General features: G+C 37.8%; 1 protein-coding gene and 1 pseudogene across 1 annotated transcript in view; one reads left to right on the top strand and one right to left on the bottom strand.

Annotated features, from left to right (window-relative positions):
* Kcnip4 (potassium voltage-gated channel interacting protein 4) overlaps positions 1 to 18,247 on the top strand; it is a 1,094,684-nt gene that overhangs the window by 83,585 nt on the left and 992,852 nt on the right. The window lies entirely within an intron of this gene.
* Positions 12,306 to 12,620, bottom strand: LOC110330805 (annotated as a pseudogene).

Here is an 18,247-nt window from a genome sequence, read left to right as displayed (position 1 = left end):
CTCTCTCTCTCTCTCTCTCTCTCTCTCACACACACACACACACACACACACACACACACACACACACACATAGGCATACAGGTGCATACACACAATTTTAAATAAAAAACTTTGGTAGGAAAAGTAAATCTGACATTGCATGGTAGTAACTTTACTTGTTTCAGTTTTATTTTAATGTCATGTTAGTATAAGCTTTATTAAAAATGCCACTGTGGTTCTAAAGTAATTTTAATAATAACACAGTCAATCATTTGCATTAAAGTTTCTATTGTATAATGGCAATTTCTTAAAAAAAAATAATTGAAGAGCTGGAGAATGAAAAGAAGCATAAGTAGGCCACTTGAGTCTTAGGTGAAATTTCATCTCTGAGAACTTTAAGACATCTTCAATGTTTTCTCCTTTCATTAATAGTCAATTTAGAAGATGATAACAAAAGTATTTATCAAAGTTACCATGGACTTAACTTTTTCCTTGTCATTTCCCTCCTCTGTTCTCTTGGCTCTTCAAATGCCATTTGCAGAAGTAAGACAATGTTAAAGGTGATAAGACTTTAAGTAATATATCTGTGAAGAACACCACACAATATACATTTATATTCACTTACATGAGCCCTAAAACAGATTAATTCACCCTTCAATTTACTAGTTATTATTCTGATATTTCTATATCCAGTAAGAGGAACAGGGCTATGGCTGTCCAATGTTCATAGCAACTAGCCAGGTGTACAGCCATGCTTCTTGACATGATGTCAGCACTATAACACGTGGTTCCATTTGAGGAGACATCAAAAATAATGAGTGGGACATTCTTCATTCATTGTACTTTCTTAAAGGGGCAGACATCTTCAGGGCCAGGGAACTTTGACAGTTTGAGAAAGACAAGCAGTGTTGCTAGATCTATTAGAAATCTGACTTTTCAATGTATTTGACTGAAATTTAAGTTGTTTTATACTAGGGAATAGAGTGCTTTCCAAGCATGCTAACGTTCTGATTTGTATCTGGCTTTGGAGAAAATTCTATATTGTAGAACATGCCTATTTATAATCCTAGTACACACAAGGCAAAGGCAGGAGTTTCTCAGCTACATCATGAGCAGGGGGCAGACTGTGCTACATGAACACTTGTAACAGAAAGAAAATGTTAGAAGAAACAATTTGGGTTATTAACAGGTCTCCATGACAAGAATGCCAGTAAAGAGAAAAGCTTAGTTATACTCTTACAATTTGGTGATTGTTGTGATGATGAGCGGAAGTTGGGCAAGAGTGGCAGTATGGACTTTGGGTCAGAGAAATCAGAGCACTTTGTTTCCCTGATGAAAGATGGTGAGTGCAAAGATGTATGGCTTCTCAAGATAAATACTGCCTGTCCAGCCTGTCCAGATGGCTTATAATGGGAGGGAGAGCAAAGAGTTCTGGAGAGATAAAAGAAGACAGACTGCAGACTTTCAGGAGATAGAACGGGAAGGACCCAGCAGCCAACTGCGTATGGATGAGTACCTGTAGCCAACATGAAGTCGCAAGTTTCTCTGGGGTTCCTAAGACAAATAAACTGCTGGGGCTCAGGTGCAAGGTGCATATTTTTAACAGTTATCAGAAATCCAATTATCTGCCTTCCGCAAGTGCAGACAGCACTTCTGAGCACACAGAGTAATTATACCATGTATGGGCTGCATTTTGATTTTTCAATCAGAGGCTATGCTGATGCCATTGCTACATTTGCTCGAAAGGTCACAGCTTCAGTGGGTTAGACGCTGGGAAGCAGAGATGAAAATAGAACGACAAAGTGATTTTGTAAAGCAGATGGGGGGAAAGCTAACGGAGGTCACTCTCCAGTCCCTGGCAAGAGTGTGTGTGGGTGGGTGGGAGGCAAAGTTAGGAACCAAAAATGTTCATATGGACTATGATGCTAACAAAAGAAGAAAAGGTTCAGCTGTGGCTGTCTCTTATGCTGAGAGGAGATTAGTAATGCAAATTGAACATCCTGTGGTTCTTTGTCTAATTTCCTTATAGGGTAATGTGTTAAACGTTTGCTTAAAAACAACATTTTAATTGTTTTTGAAATCTTGGGAATATACATTGTTTTAATTTGAAGAAAAAATAAGATCTGAGAAAAGTTAAGAGAGGTGTAAAACACAATGATTGTGTAGATTCAATGACCATTGACAATTGATACAAGGAAGGCTCTGATGATGCAGTATTGATAAAGTCATAGTCCAAAAGCATGGCATAGCTCAACATAGCAGTTCATACTATGATTTCTGAGAATCAACCTTGCAAAAATTAGAGATGACAGGCATTTGCCAAACAGAAGACATAAAGCAATGATGCTTCAGTTATCAAGCCTAGACAATTCTCAGCCTTGTAGGTTTTAGACCCACACAGTATAGGCAAACATTCTCTAAATTTGGATACCACTGATGAATGATGAATCCACCCTACTTCAGAAAATAGTAGCAAACTCGTGGACAAACAGACAGTTCTGTTTATATTCAGTAGATCATGAAGCAAGACAGAAAGTCAGAAATGTAGGAGAGGGATTTGTTTCAAAGTATTGGAGAAAGAATAGGCATGGGAGGGAGATAATAAATGATAAAGGTGACAATAATAATCAGAATATAGCATTTATGTACAAAATTGTCAAAAGAACAAAAATAATACTGAACTTTTGAAAAATTATTTTAATAAAAATCAACTACATAAGTAAAAATCTTACAGAATATGATAGTAATGTTTAAATAAAAAGTACAAGCTCCACCTGGAAAGAATTCCAGCATAGAACAGGTGCATAAAAATATTCCACCACTCCTCTGTAAAGCTATTGGCATTTAACAGCTGCTAGGAGAAAGAGAGAGAGAGAGAGAGAGAGAGAGAGAGAGAGAGAGAATAAAGCGCATATATTTTGTTTTTTAATGAAATGACTCTTGATAGGTTGACCACACACCAAAGGCAGTCCCCACTCCAATGGGCTCAGTGGGGAAAGAAGAAAATAAAAGGTAAGTAATTTCAAGGCTGAGTGAGGAAGGTTGGAACTATACATGGGAGAAACTGAGGGGGGATAGGATTAAAATACATTGTATGAAATTCTCAGAAAGTTAATAAAAATGTTGATAAAAATAACAGAAGCAAAATATAGCCATTTTATTTTTCTTAAAAAGAAACCACAAACAGTTTAATGAATATCATATGACTCATAACTTTTAGGGGTTAGGAAACAAACTCAAAAAGGTTAAATGACTTGCTTATGTCCACATGGTTAGTTTATATCTTGAAGATCAGTTCTTTTCCTGCTCAACACTGGTTTTGGTTTGATGTCCTACAGTGATGTGTTCTCTAAGACACTACTATTATCCTGTTGCCTGATAGATGAGTGAACTCACTTTAAAAACTTGGTCTGATGTATGAATTTGGTTTGATTGTGTACCAAAATTTGTTCACCGATTTAGAAGTACAGGGTAGTGCCATTGGAAGACAATGAGATTATGATAATCTGTCCTTCCTGGGTTAGATGAATGTCCATAAGTAGGGGGCTGTGGCCCTTTCTATTGTATGGGTCACAGTGAAAAAAGTGCTATTCTGTGATTTGTCAGCTCCCACAAACTCTCAAAACTCCTGACCTTACACTTTACATCTTCCCAAACTGCAAGCAACATTATTTTGTTTATAACATTCCCAGTGCATGGTATTTTGTTATAGCAGACAGGCAGAGTAAGGCAGCTGTTTTCTCTTTGTACTAAGGTGTGTAGTGATTCATTCCAAGCAGAAGGCATGAAAAGCTCAAGGAACTTTAACTGAATGAAGAAGTGGTAACAAAAAGCTGGTTTTTTGTTAACAAGAAACACAGAAGTAACAGTCAAGTTCTCTTGTAAACAGGAGGAAAACTCAGTAATAATATACAACTTAGAACCCAGAGTTCAAGCCACACGTGTCGATCAAGGAAACCTTTATTTTCTGAGATCTTTTCTTTCTCAAGTGAACAATTTGCCTATTGTGCCCAACGTAGGATCTAAAAATTTTAAATGCTATGATGAGGATTTCTTCCTGAAGAATTCTGAAGATGATCCTGTGCTTCTGAATTCTCCACTGCAACCGGAATAGACTAAAAGAGAAGCTGGGCTGTTTTAAAATCAGGTGACTTCACCTTATAATTCAAGTGAATTTGTTCAATTTCTTCTAATAAAGAAAACAAAGAAATCTAGTCAACTGAAGCATTGTCCTTGAAAGAGTCCCCTCTCTCTCATTCAGCCCAGGCAAATCCTCTGCTAGTTCAAGGGAGGGTGGTGATTGTGTGTTAAAAAGCCCTCTCTGAATTGGCAACTATGTATCAATATTTCAGTTTTCCTATGCTTCTGTGGGAAGTTAGAATAGCAAATAATTAAGGTTCTCACTTGTCTCAATGAGACAGGAAATGATACTGGAATCTTCTTATTCTCTTTCTATTTTCTTTCTTTCTTTCTTTCTTTCTTTCTTTCTTTCTTTCTTTCTTTCTTTCTTCCTTCCTTCCTTCCTTCCTTCCTTCCTTCCTTCCTTCCATCCTTTCTTTCTTTCCTTCGTGGATTAGAGCAATCTCGAAATTGAAGCTATAAATAGAGAATTTTAGAAAATAAATCTAGAACTCAGCAGCATATACAGTGAGCTTGAACATATTGGGTGTGGGGAAACCTTTCTGATGTGATCTGCCCTGTGTTCTGCAGTGTTGGGTGTGGGGAAACCTTTCTGATGTGATCTGCCCTGTGTCCTGCAGTGAGGTACTTACCCTGTAGGATTTCCAGGGAAGTTGGTATTCTTGGCTGACTTCACACTCCCTCTAATTAGGAGCATTTAGGCTTATGTTTACTGTGCTAAAAATCATCGACCTAAATCTACCCTATTAGCAAAGAGAGTTTTCCTGGTTGTTTTGTTGCTTTGCTCCACTGACGTTCAATTTAAGCTATTTCTAATTAAATTAAATGCGAATGAGAAAAGACTGTGAGATGAGGTACACAGTCAGGGTTCTTCCTGGATCTTACTCTTATAGCTGAGCTAAGGTTTGCAGGGATTGTAGGTGGGCTTGTGGAAATGAGGGGCTGGGCTTTTGTCACATAGTTCAGACTTTATGACAGGTGGCCCACACAAATCACATGGGTACTGAAGAGAGTCTGATTCTGAAACTGTCACCAGGGCAGCCTCCCAGGACTCCTGTAACATTCAAAAAGCACCATGAGAAGAGACTGTGCACTTGCATAAGCAATGACCTCTCTGGGTTAAAAGGACTTGTTCTCATCTTTCTTTTTCACGAAAAGTAAAAGGAGGACAGGACCATCTTGTTTTTCATTATATTTCTTATTGGCTTTGACTCTGTTATTATTTTTGTCCTTGCATAAGAAAAGTGAGTATTTATTTGTTGAGTGAAATGATTAAGGAATAAATTCCAAGGGGTCATCCCTCCCTTAACCCATGCAAATAACAGAGGATTTCGAACTTAAAAGTTACACTATTTTTAGTTGTGTATATAACACCATCTTGGTACAGTATTCAGTATATATAGATAACATAGACCATGATCTAAATATAAACATTATATAAATAATAAACTCTAAAATACCACAAACAAGATAGAGGTAATATGAATGGCATATAAAAATGAAATACTGGAAATCATTCATTGTTTCTTATATGAATGACATTAGATAATACTAGTAGAAAAATAGAGGATCTTGTGTTGCTCTAGTTATGTTATATAATTTAAATGGCTGGTACATAAAAATACTTAAGTCATAAAGGTCTGGAATAAGCCCATTTTGTGTCTTTAGGCAACTAACATTATCAAGACCTGGTTTCCCCACCGTTAAGATCTATCATAATGCCTACCTGTGGAATGATATTAATTAATAATGATGATGATGATAATAATAATCATGGTTTGGATGACTTTTTAAAGCATGTACTATGTTTAAGTAGTACTATCAAACATTTTGTATATGTGTGCCTCTAGCTTATTTTTCATTATTCCAAACTTATGATGGAGGAATTATCTTTCTCACTTAACAGATGAAGAACTTGAAGCTAGGGTGGCCTTTCTATGTATTCTTTAATGTTAGAGAAGAGAGGCAGCTTAGAAGCATTTTAAAAGAATATGCCAAACATAACTTAAAAATTTATGGAATGGATTCAAGAATGGGCCATCTCCACAGCATACATTAAAAACCATAATAGCAAAAGGGAAGAAAACAACAGGAGCTGAATGCTGGCTATTCCACACACTTCCCTGAGGATATGAATCATGGTAGGTCTGGGTCCCACTCTGAGGATGCATCCATGGCTCCACAGGATAGGAAGAGAGATGCTGAGGATTAGATACAGATAGCCAACAAGATTTATAATCCAGGCAGTCCCCTTGGAATTTCTGTGCAAGGGTACTCTACCTTCTTGCTTTACAAAGTATTTATGGAAAGGAAATATGTAATAATTGTTTCATAAACATGTGGCTTTGCACACTAACATCCTTAGAAGAAAAACATATTTGTATCCATCTAACATATCTAAGAGTTATTACTGAAATGCAGGAGGAAATGTGTCTCTGCATCTAGTTATTTGCCACCCAAAACACCAGCTTCTTCTGTCCAATGACAGCAAGCTGCCATTGCAATTTCCTAGGACAGTAAGCAGGATCACGTGGCCTCTTCGATTTGAAAATTAAGTCTGGAAACTGGATGCACACTCTGAAATTTGTGTAGTTGGGGGAGCTATAACATGTATTTGTTCCTATTTTGTTGAGAGGGAAAGACAGAAACACAGAGACACACATACAGAGGATGCTAGTCCTTTAAGCTGTGAATATTGCTTAGACTTGAATACAGAATAACTTCCAGCCCTGCATTATTATTATGAATTCATCATTTCTACTACGATTATGAATCACTCTTCTCTATTTCTTTCTCAGAAAGGAAACTTTTTTTATTACATATTTTCTTCATTTACATTTCGAATGCTATCCTGAAAGTCCCCTATACCCTCCTCCTGCCCTGCTCCCCAACCCACTCACTCCTGCTTCCTGGCCCTGGCATTCCCCTGTACTGGGGCATATAATCTTCACAAGACCAAGGGACTCTCCTCCCAATGATGGCCAACTAGGCCATCTTCTGCTACATATACAACTAGAGACACAAGCTCTGGGGGTGAGGAGGTGGTACTGTTTAGTTCATATTGTTGTTCCTCCTATAGGGTTGCAGACCCCTTTAGCTCCTTGGGTACTTTCTCTAGCTCCTTCATTGGGGGACCTGTGTTCCATCCAATAGATGCCTGTGAGCATCCATTTCTGTATTTGCCAGGCACTGGCATAGCCTCACAAGAGATAGCTTTATCAGGGTCCTGCCAGCAAAATCTTGCTGGCATATGCAATAGTGTCTGGGTTTGGTGGTTGTTTATGGAATGGATCCTCAGGTCAGGCAGTCTCTGGATGGTCCTTCATTCCATCTGAGCTCCGAACTTCGTTTCTGTAACTCCTTCCATGGGTGTTTTGTTCCCCATTCTAAGAAGGAACGAAGTATCCACACGTTGGTCTTCCTTCTTCTTGAGTTTCATGTGATTTGCAAATTGTATCTTGGGTATTCTAAGTTTCTGGGCTAATATCCACTTATCAATGAGTGCATATAATGTGTGTTCTTTTATGATTGGGTTACCTCACACAGGATGATATCCTCCAGATTCATCCATTTGCCTAAGAATTTCATAAATTCATTGTTTTTAATAGCTGAGTAGTACTCCGTTGTGTAAATGTATCACAGTTTCTGCATCCATTCCTCTGTTGAGGGACATCTGGGTTCTTTCCAGCTTCTGGCTATTATAAATAAGGCAGCTACGAACATAGTGGATCATATGTCCTTATTACAAGTTAGAACATCTTTTAGGTATATGCCCAGGAGAAGTATTGTTGGATCTTCCCGTAGTACTATGTACAGTTTTCAGAGGAACTGCAAGACAGATTCTCAGAAGGAAACGTAACTAGTACAATGCAAGTTGAGTGTTTAATTGTGTCTATGGGAAGTGATAAAAAGGTAGGGTTTGTTTTGTCACAAGGTGCTGCAGGAAGCATCCCTGGCTGCATGAGATTGTCCTTTATATGGTGGTATCATCAGTAGGACACCCACCATACCTCATTCCAATTCTCTATTCAACTCTTCTTCACATATAGTAGCCTGTCAGAACTCTAAGCTTTGAGATTATAATGTAGTTATATCATCTTTACTTCCCCTTTCCCCTCTTCATACCCTCATATATATACCCCTCCTTCAAATTCATTATTACATTTTCATTAATTGTTATTGCATACATACACATATATGTATATGTGTATGCATATGTGTGTATCCATGCATATTTATATATGTATGCTCAGTCTGTAAAATTTTAGTTGTATGCTTATTTTCAGGGCTAAGCATTTAGTGTAGTTCCTGTGCTCACCCCTGAGGAAGCTCACCTCTCCTGCTCCTGGCTTTCCTCAAGTTTCCTATAGTTCTCCGTGTAGTATTGAGGCTTCATGGGCTTTGCTGTTCACTTTGGCATGTCCACTGGTGTTGGCTTTGTTCATCTCACATTTGGACAGTAATGTCGGTGAGATTTTATGGGTGCAGCTTCTGAAGTTACTAGGAGACCATCTCACAGCAACCTCTCTGAACCTCTGCATCTTACAACCCCCACTGAATCTTCTGCAGTGTTCCCTACATCTTAGATGCAGGAGTGTTTTGTATACTGAGACGCTACAGGAAAATTAATATCAAGAATGATTCTGGAACATTGTAGGGACCAAATACATAACTGTTAAATTGATGTAAAATATATTAGACTGTATTCATTTATTTTTCCAACAGTGCTTGCTGAGCATTTCCATGCAGACTGGCAAACGCTCCAGTTGATTGCATATTTGGAACAAAATATTTCTTAAATTAGAATCTGCTTTTTAAAAAGAATAAAAAGTTATCTCTTGGGCTGCATTAATATGAATGTCGGAGGTAAAAGGTACATGCCCTTCAATTTACTGCAATACAATGGAATCTCAGGGTCCTGATCCCATGGAAAATGTAAAAACTAACTATATATAGATCTATTAAAACACATACACACATTTTTACTATGTTACATAAATTATGGCTTTGAGAGAGTTCTAGGCTCAGGAGGTGCCATTCGTGGCAAAAAGACATTGAACAATTGCCTCAAAATCATATTGATAAGGTAGAAGTGAATTGATAACTGTGATGTCTGCACAACCCAATCAGGGTTTCACCACATTGGTCATCCAGTCACCTATCTGACAGAGAATGATTAGAACTCAGATGTTTAAGTTATCAAGCATCCGATAGTGTCCATGGTATATGTTACTCAAAGTGAGGTTGTAGACACTCTTACTTAAGCTCATTTCCCCTAAACCAGCACACCTTTACGTGGAAGGGCCGGTCTTCATGTGCCTTCTCACTTTAGTGTTTAAGATTACAGGAACCTGTTTGAATTCCCAATGTGATATTCAGGAACTGAGTTCTGAGATTGCATCTGTGTAACTGGCATTCGATTGCTTTCCCCTGGTACTTTCAGCTTTGCCCTGACCTGACTTCCCTTTCCCCTCTCCCAGCTGTTATTGTTGTGACTCCCCTTTATCCTTAGGGGTGAATTAAATTGAAGTAGACAGCACTTACCACCCCTACTTTTTTCCTCGTTTTTGCTCTTTGCTGCAGCACTTCTCCTTGAACACCTGGACTTGATAGGTTCTTTTGATTTGTCAGTGGTATTTTTGTGCCTAGTTAGGTTCTGTCACTCTGCCCAGTAAATCCTTAAGCTCTGTGATGACCCCAAGCTTTGACTTTACCGGTGCATGGGCAGTGAATCAGTGAATGCTGTATGTACACTTGATAAAAAGCCTGATTTCATTAGCTCTGGCTAGAAGGTGCAAGTGCTAGAGTGCATGCCTCCGTCATGTGACAGTATGCTCAGTTTCACAACCATTTCGTCTGAATCCAACTGAGGTAGAGTAATGACGCATTGTTTTACAAGACACAAGCAAAGCCATTGTAGTCATCAACTACACATTTCAGTAATGGTCTCTGAGTTGCTGTGCCTAGCCCTCTGCCTGAGTGCTTCCATCTTTGTTATTGCTTATTGACTTTCTTTTATTTGGTACATCTTCAACATCTACAACATGCAGTATTTCTTAGGGGTGGATATTAGTTGAGACTTGTAGATTTTGCTGTATTTAGAAGTAAAACACTGTTTCCATTGCTATCTCTTGAATTTCTTTTGGCATCATACATGTTCTGTGAGAGTTTTAAAATATTCCAAATATGTGAATTATACATCCACTTGTAATCAATGTACTTACATTTAAATCGTCTTCTTTGAACCTCAGTCCTATATATGTAATGCCCATAAAAGCTTACATTACTAAAACTTCTCCTGTTTTCTTATTTCCCTCTTTCTCACACACATTTTTAAATGTGCTAATATATAATTGGTTTATTACTTAGAGAACTATTATTATTATTTACTGATATGCACACAAATAGCTAAGAGTAGACTCTATTCCCTGAAAGTTTTTTGAATTTAATATTCTTTGTGTTCTGTTAAGGTGAATTTAATAATGATCTAAATTTGGCATAAATTCAGGTAAGCGTTCTGTTTCTGCAAGAACTTTCATGTGTGATATCTGATTAATTTATCTCTGACAGCAAAATAAAACATAGTGATCGATGTTTCCAATTGATCTTGGTTCCTGCTGGGTGGCATTAGTGCACACTAATCAGAGCTGATTTTTAACCTCTGATAACTCTATGAAGCACAGTTTTAATAACTGCTTTATTTGGATAAGTGTCTTTTCTGATTGATTTGCAGTCAGACTGCAAAGATGCACAAGTAGGACAGAAAGAGACATTAGGGACAAACCACTTATAGCCTGGATCATGAGAGGACATAGTGGGTCATCTCCACATTCTCTCTTGATGATGACTATCTTAGGATGTGCATACTTGATAGCACTGTCTGCACCTCTCCCACTCTTTTTTCACAGTAAAGAGTAAAGGATGGATTAGACTATAGAATGACGTTTCAGATGACACAAGACTACTAATAGTATTTTATTTAATATGCCATGACACCGTTAGACACCACAGATAAACAAACCTCTAAATAGAGCCCACCAGCTACTTTAATCGCCATACTTTTGCTTGCTCTGTTTTACTGAGGCAGAGTCTCACATTTTAGGCCAGCTTGGCCTGGGCCTAACTGGGTGTACTAAGCTAGTTTCCAACTCAAGCCAATCCTTTGGCTTGCCAAGTGCTAGTAAGGACAACTATGCATATTGCCATATGTTATCATGGAAAACCTCCTTATATTTTGATTAAGAGTTATCTTCATATAAGACATTGAGCCCTTGAAGTTGACTATGTGGCCAAATAACAAAATAGCCAACTTTAGTTGGCATAGGTCTACCTTATAATGTTGGAATAACAACAAAATCATCCAACAACATATTTCTCAGAGTATGTCCCTGCTTTTTTTTTCTCTTGGAATCTAAACACCTTATCATTACAGTGAGATACTTAGTGCTGCACCTGGACATCCATGTTTTCCAAGCCCCAAATGCATTGGCTTCTATGTTCCACATTATGCTAACATTCATCAGAAAAAAAAAATTAGATAGAGGACAGTTGAATCTTATGTGGTGGGCATTATCAAAAGGCCAGCACACATGTCCCTACAGGAATGATGCTACAGTTGGGCAGGTCAGGCTTTGGGGGGCTTTTAGAGCAATGTTCTTCTTTTTTTTTAAAGTGTTAAATACATACATAAACCACAGTAAAGGCCTTTCAGTGTAAATGGCAGCATCCTTGATGTAGGGAATGCTAATTAAGTCAGCATCATCAAGAATAGACAGTTAACTCCTGGTGTTTAGCCATGGTCTGTAAGAGGCCGGTGAATACAAACTGAAACACAGGTGAGTCTTGTTTCTGAGACAGTGATAGAATTTTCCCAGTGTTTAAACATATTCATATGCCCAGTTATATAAATCTAAGTATAAAACCATTTAATAGGTTTGCGATGACAGCCCCCATATTACTGGGAAGTAAAACATTACTAATTAACAGCGGTGATAGCATGTATACAACTGAAACTGTTGCTTTCAAAAAGATTGTGCCCACTTCATGACAAGTCAGTTTTACTTAAATCAGGACTGTCCAACAAAAACATTGTTAGCCATTCACGATCTGAATTTGGTGTATGAATTAATTATGGTATGCATTAAAAGCCATGGGACGTTTATTTTGTGATAAATAAGGCAGTGGACTTACTCATTAGTGGCCTTTTTAAGATAAGCTATAAGGTCTGCCCCTTCTCCCTTCTTCTCGATTCCAGTGAAGATCATTTTTGTTCCTGGGGTGTACTTTTTCGGATTCTCCACATACTCTATCAAGGCATCCTCTCCCCAGGTGAGGCCTTTGTTCTTGATGGCATCTGTGTAAGAGACTCCAGCAGCCTAACCTGCCTTCTACCCAAACAGACCCTGGATATTTGGTCCACTCTTATGCTTACCTCCATTTTCCACAGTGTGGCACTGGGCACACTTCTGAGCAAAAATCTTGCCCTTTTCAATATCACCCATTTTTAATTAGCTCTGGGCTAGTCATCACCACAAATGTTCAGACTTGAAGATAGACGTCCCGCTCTCTCCAATGTTTTATAAGAAAAACTTCTTGTGTGCATTTTGCCCTTATAAATGTTTTGGTGAAAAGGATTAATGCATTCATTTCATGAATGGGAGATCCTACCTTGGTAGAACACTTAAACAGTGTTCTGGAGGTCATACATTAGCCAAAGGTTTGAGTTGGGGCCGGGTTCATCAAGGACTAGCAAGGTAACTCTTGTTCTGTGTTGTGGCTTCTCCTCACCCCCCCCCCTTTCTGAGGTAATCTAAGCACATGTTCCTCTACACCCTCCTGCTTTTTATCCTGATACTGAAGGCACAAGCTTGCAGTAGGATTAGCGCTTCATTTCAAGAAGCAAAAAAAGTACTCATTCCTTAATGAAACTTGAGAGGCTACTGCAGAAACTGTGCTGCTGAGCAGTTTAGCCTTTTTAATTAGCTGGAGTGAGACTTCCCACAATGCTGAACCTTCAAAAGGCAGCCAAGCCAAGAAGTGAAACAGAGGTGGGAGACTCATCTGCAGAGCTGAACACATGGGTGCAGGCCAAAAGCCAAAAGGGAATTAAGATCTGAGCTCTCCAACCAGCAGGCTGCAACGGTTCCCTACTGCCCTGAGATTTAAAAAAAAAAAAAAAAAAGAAGAAGAAGAGGAAGTAAAAAGAGAAAGGTATGATTCTGATTCACGTGAGGGCATCAATGACCAATTAGAAAACAACATTTAGCAGAGAGAGACAATGTAGATATTTAGGGGAGAAGAAGGGAGGGAGGGAGGGAGGAAATAGGAGAGAGGGAGAAGGGGAGGAGCATAGTAAACTGCAGAGAGTGAGATAAGAGAATGTAGCATACTTGGTATGAGGAATGACAGGAGAGCATTGTGAAATTGCTCTTCTAACTTTAGAACTAAAATCTCAGTCCCTGAACGAAATTATATCTGTGCTCAAGGCAAGGATTAGAGCACAAAGAGCAATTTAGTTATTAGAGAAAATGTTGGTAATATTTTTAATCATATTTAATAAATACTCCCACGTGTGGCATTTCATTTACTCTTTCCAGCAGTTCTGCGTAGTAGGTTAAGTGGTTATTACAGGTTTTCCTGTATTTATTAGATGTGGAATCCTAGTATCTGGTCTGTTTAGTCTTTAGGGAAAGGTAGAGTTGAAGCAAAAGGATGCAGGTTCTTCTCTCATCCTATGCTGTACCTTATGTCCTGCTAGGTGTCAGTGGTTGATATTGAAAGCCAGATAACAGATCATGTACTTCCTCCTGAATAAGCTTTGTGACATCATGTCACTGAGTTATGTGGCTCTTCTTAAGGTAGAGTAACAATAAATGATAAAGAGCTGTGATGTGAGTGGCCCCGATTTCGTGTTCACTGTTGAGTCTGCCTAACAGGACCTAGTCTGTTGCATTGGTTAGACGAGGGGGAGCAAGAACAGAAAAAAGGAAGTAACTCTGTTATAACAGTGTAGGTGTTTACCAAGGAGACAACTGGATGCACAGGACCTATAGCCTTTCAACAAGAGAAGGAAGCCAAAGTGACTTGCCTGGAGTGCACACACACAAATTCTTCATTAAGGCAGTTCTGCACAGCAATGGCCTCATGTGGACTATGTCATCTCTCCGCCTTGTTCTCTACTCCCTTGCTTATGAGTCCATTCCCATAGATTGGGTTATGCTTCTCAGTGGATCATATGTTTTTCTTAGTTATTCTTGCCTGAATAAGTTAAAAAAAATTCCCACACTTATTCCTTAAGATGTATGTGTTAGGCCTGGGACACTGTCTACCATTTTATTTATCTCTGAAAGAGTACTTGACAAACCTCAGAGCCCTGGGTTCCCATAGCTAAGCTTCCAGAAGACAGGGTCAGCAAAATCACTGAGATGCTCATTTGGCAAGACGAAACTTCTTCGGCTACTGTGAGTTCAGATTCGGTGACTCAGCATATCTGAATCACATGCAAATAATAGCAAGATACAGAGCTTTCTGATTGGCGATATGAAGATTTCCTCTATGAACTTCATGTCATTACTCATGCAGTTATCACAGCAATTCCATGAATTCCATGCAGTCATTGTTTCCATTTGTCTTTTCATATTAAAGAAACTAAGTATGTAGAGGTTAGTTGACTTGCCAAAGATTACAGACATGTGGTGAGTCAGAGCTAAGACTTGAACAATGGTTTCTAGTTGTATCCATGAATACTTTATTCATTGTTCTTTGGATTCCTGTCATATATGTGAACATGTGTAGCTTATAAACACATATTTGCATAGGGACAGATATACTGTGTCTTTCTGCAAATGATCTCACAATATATTTGTGATAAATCAGATTATTATTATAGTTATAAATGTTAAACCATGTTAACCTTCATACTGGTGTCATGGCTAAAACTAGAAATTGCAGCAAAGGCTTAAAAAGAAATAATAGATCTATAGAAAATTTCCAAAGAATATATAGAAGATGAATTACATGAGTGGGTATAGTATTTAAATAGCTACTACATGTAAAATTAATTTACAGTATGATTAGCAGCTAGCTAGGTGATCGGTACTTACCAGTAATGTATTTAAAAAGCTACCAACAAGAAAGTTTAGTCATGAAAGCAGTGCCTATATGACATACATTATATAAATAACTTGGGAGACAGATTATTGTGTAAAGAAAGATCTCCAAATAGATAATTACTTAAAGCTAAAATATTTTGTAATACAGAATAATTAACCAAATAGATGCTGGAAAACTGAAATTTGGGTATGTTCTTTTAAAGGCAGAAAATAAAAAATACTACATGGAGGAAACTAGAAACATCCAGATATTTGACATCGCCAAGTACCCCCATGTGCCTTTATGAGGATGAACAAGAATTCACTTTTCAGAGTGTGCATATTCTAAGTATGGTCATTGACTCCATTACCAGGACACACTTGGAAATGAACGGGCTAACTCATGTTGAGTTACTGATAAAGACTCGTCAAAAAGTAAATAATGTTTAAAACTGTCAGGGTCTAATACCATTTCCTGTTTAGTCATGCAAATAGTTGCAAAGAAAGAGGTAAATAGAGGCACTATTGCATATGCCAGAAAGATTTTGCTGACAGGACCCTGACATAGCTCTCTTATGCCAATACCTGGCAAATACAGAAGTGGATGCTCACAGTCATCTACTGGATGGAACACAGGGCCCCTAATGGAGGAGCTAGAGAAAGTACCCAAGGAGATAAAGGGGTCTGCAACCCTACAGGAGGAACAAAAATATGAACTAACCAGTACCCCCCCCCCCAGAAGTGTGTCTCTAGTTGCATATGTAGCAGAGGATGGCCTAGTCAGCCATCAATGGGAGTAGAGGCCCTTGGTATTGCGGAAGATCATATGCCCCAGTACAGGGGAATGCCGGGGCCAGGAAGCAGGAATAGGTGGGTTGGGGAGCAGAGCAGGGCGAGGGTATAGGGGGCTTTGGGGATAGCATTTGAAATGTAAATGAAGAAAATATCTAATAAACAAAAGAAAGAGGTAAATATGTTTGAAATGTAATCTATTGTTATTATAGCAGAAAAAAATTCTTAGAATTGTGATTAAGACCATAGAGAGAAGCAGCAAAACCCAAGTATAGCTGTGGTAAACTCTCTACACCAAGCACTAATTTTCCACATAGAGAATCGTTTTTTAGACGAGGTTACTTAAAATTCTCTCTTGTTCTGGCTAGCCTTGACTCCTTGGTAATCCTCCCTTGGTGACATCCAGATTGGTGACATTATAGACACGAGCCACCATGCATTCTCTAAGAATATTTTTATTTTTAAGAAACTGAAAGAACTAGAAGAGTAACATTTAGTGACTTGTAAAAAATGACATGAAATTCAAGCTTCAGTGTCCATAAATAAAGTGTTACTGGAATACAGCCACACTCATTTACATATTGTCTGTCACTGCTTTTGTGCTGTGCCAGCAAAGTTGAGTAACTATGACAAAAACTATATAGCACATAATGCTGAAAATGCTTACTGGCCCTTTATAAAACATTTGCCAGCAGTCTCATAGGAAACAGAAGTTATGATGTTGGTAAGTACTTGAATTACCCATGCTCAGGAATGAGAGGTAATACCTAGAAACAAAGGAATAGGCACGGCGTATGGAACGTGGGGTAGGGTGGTTTGTAGTGTATATTAGACTACCTAGAGAACTGATATTACCTCCTAGATTACATTTTAGAGTAAGAACTTATCAAAATATGTAACATTGTTTTGGAATTCTTATGTGAAATCTTCATTCATTTAATCTATTGTATTTTCTGATAGTGTATTCACAGATTCATTCAGGCAACTATGTATCATGAATATCAGAATAAGGTTACATCTCTACTGAACATGAAATTTTTGTTCATGTCAGTGTTCTCAAAATATAGTATATTAGCTACTTAGTGAGAATTCCATTATATTTTGGTACTCTATATAATATGAAAATGATTTATACTATACTATATTGAAAGATATATATATATATGTTAAATGTCAATACTATACTATTTGATATGAGAGAGTTAAGCACCCTTGAACCCTGTTTATTAGGGAATTCCAGAGCCAGGTCCTTAAATAAAAGTCTGCTTTGTCTTCTGATATAGTTGGCTCCATCAATTTCTTTAAAGCATGAAACACATTTTATGTGATGAGAGACTTTTTAAGTATTATGTCTTATCATTGAAATACATAGTCTTTTAACAATAGAGAAAGAATGGGTTTTGGAGCATTTCTGGATTTTCTTAAAGTGCTCATGTTAGTTCATGAGCATCTTTTACTCTATCAACAGATTTGGGAAGGCAGGGGAGTAAAATACACGCAAGCTAGCAGTAGATTTTGATCCCTATATGCTGGAAATCAATATGTAAACATTATGGTTTGGTTTGTGTAGAAATATAATTAAGAAAGAAACACTCAGAAGCCACATCGCTGCAGTTGCTGTTTTTTATGTTGATGGTCTATTTTCAACCAGATTTATATCCTACCCCTGTCTTTTGCTTTCCAGAGAACAAAGAATATAAGGTATACAAAGCATATCTAATTGTGCAGCCTTAAAACTAATAACTTCTGTAATGACTTTTTTCATTCTTATAAAAAAAAATTTCCTCCATTATATGAATGGCTCATGTCCTATACTTTTTGAAATGTCATGAGTCTCTTTGAGGTGCTCCATGACATTCATGGTTGAAACTACCAGACCTTCAGGAAGAAGACATTCAAATTAATGCATGTTCAATGGATGAGTGAATGTGCCCTAAGTTGTCTGTGAAGAGAAATTCTTCCTCATCTGACTGTTTTGTTTTGTTTTGTTTTTTGAGTTACTAAACTTGGAAACAAAGGATGGGTAATTCATAAACGAAAACAGTGACTTGAGTTGGATATCCTGAATATTCATGTATTGGTCCTGTGGTATGTTCTGTTTTCTATTTTCTTTTATTATTATTATTATTATTATTATTATTATTATTATTATTTTCTTTATTTACATTTCAAAAGCTATCCTGAAAGTTCCCTATAACCCCCCGCCCCTGCTCCCCTACCCACCCACTCCCACTACTTGGCCCAGG

The sequence above is a fragment of the Mus pahari genome, chromosome 13 (genome assembly GCF_900095145.1).
Source record: "Mus pahari chromosome 13, PAHARI_EIJ_v1.1, whole genome shotgun sequence".
Lineage (NCBI taxonomy): Eukaryota > Metazoa > Chordata > Mammalia > Rodentia > Muridae > Mus > Mus pahari.
This window is presented reverse-complemented; position numbering and strand designations above follow the sequence as displayed.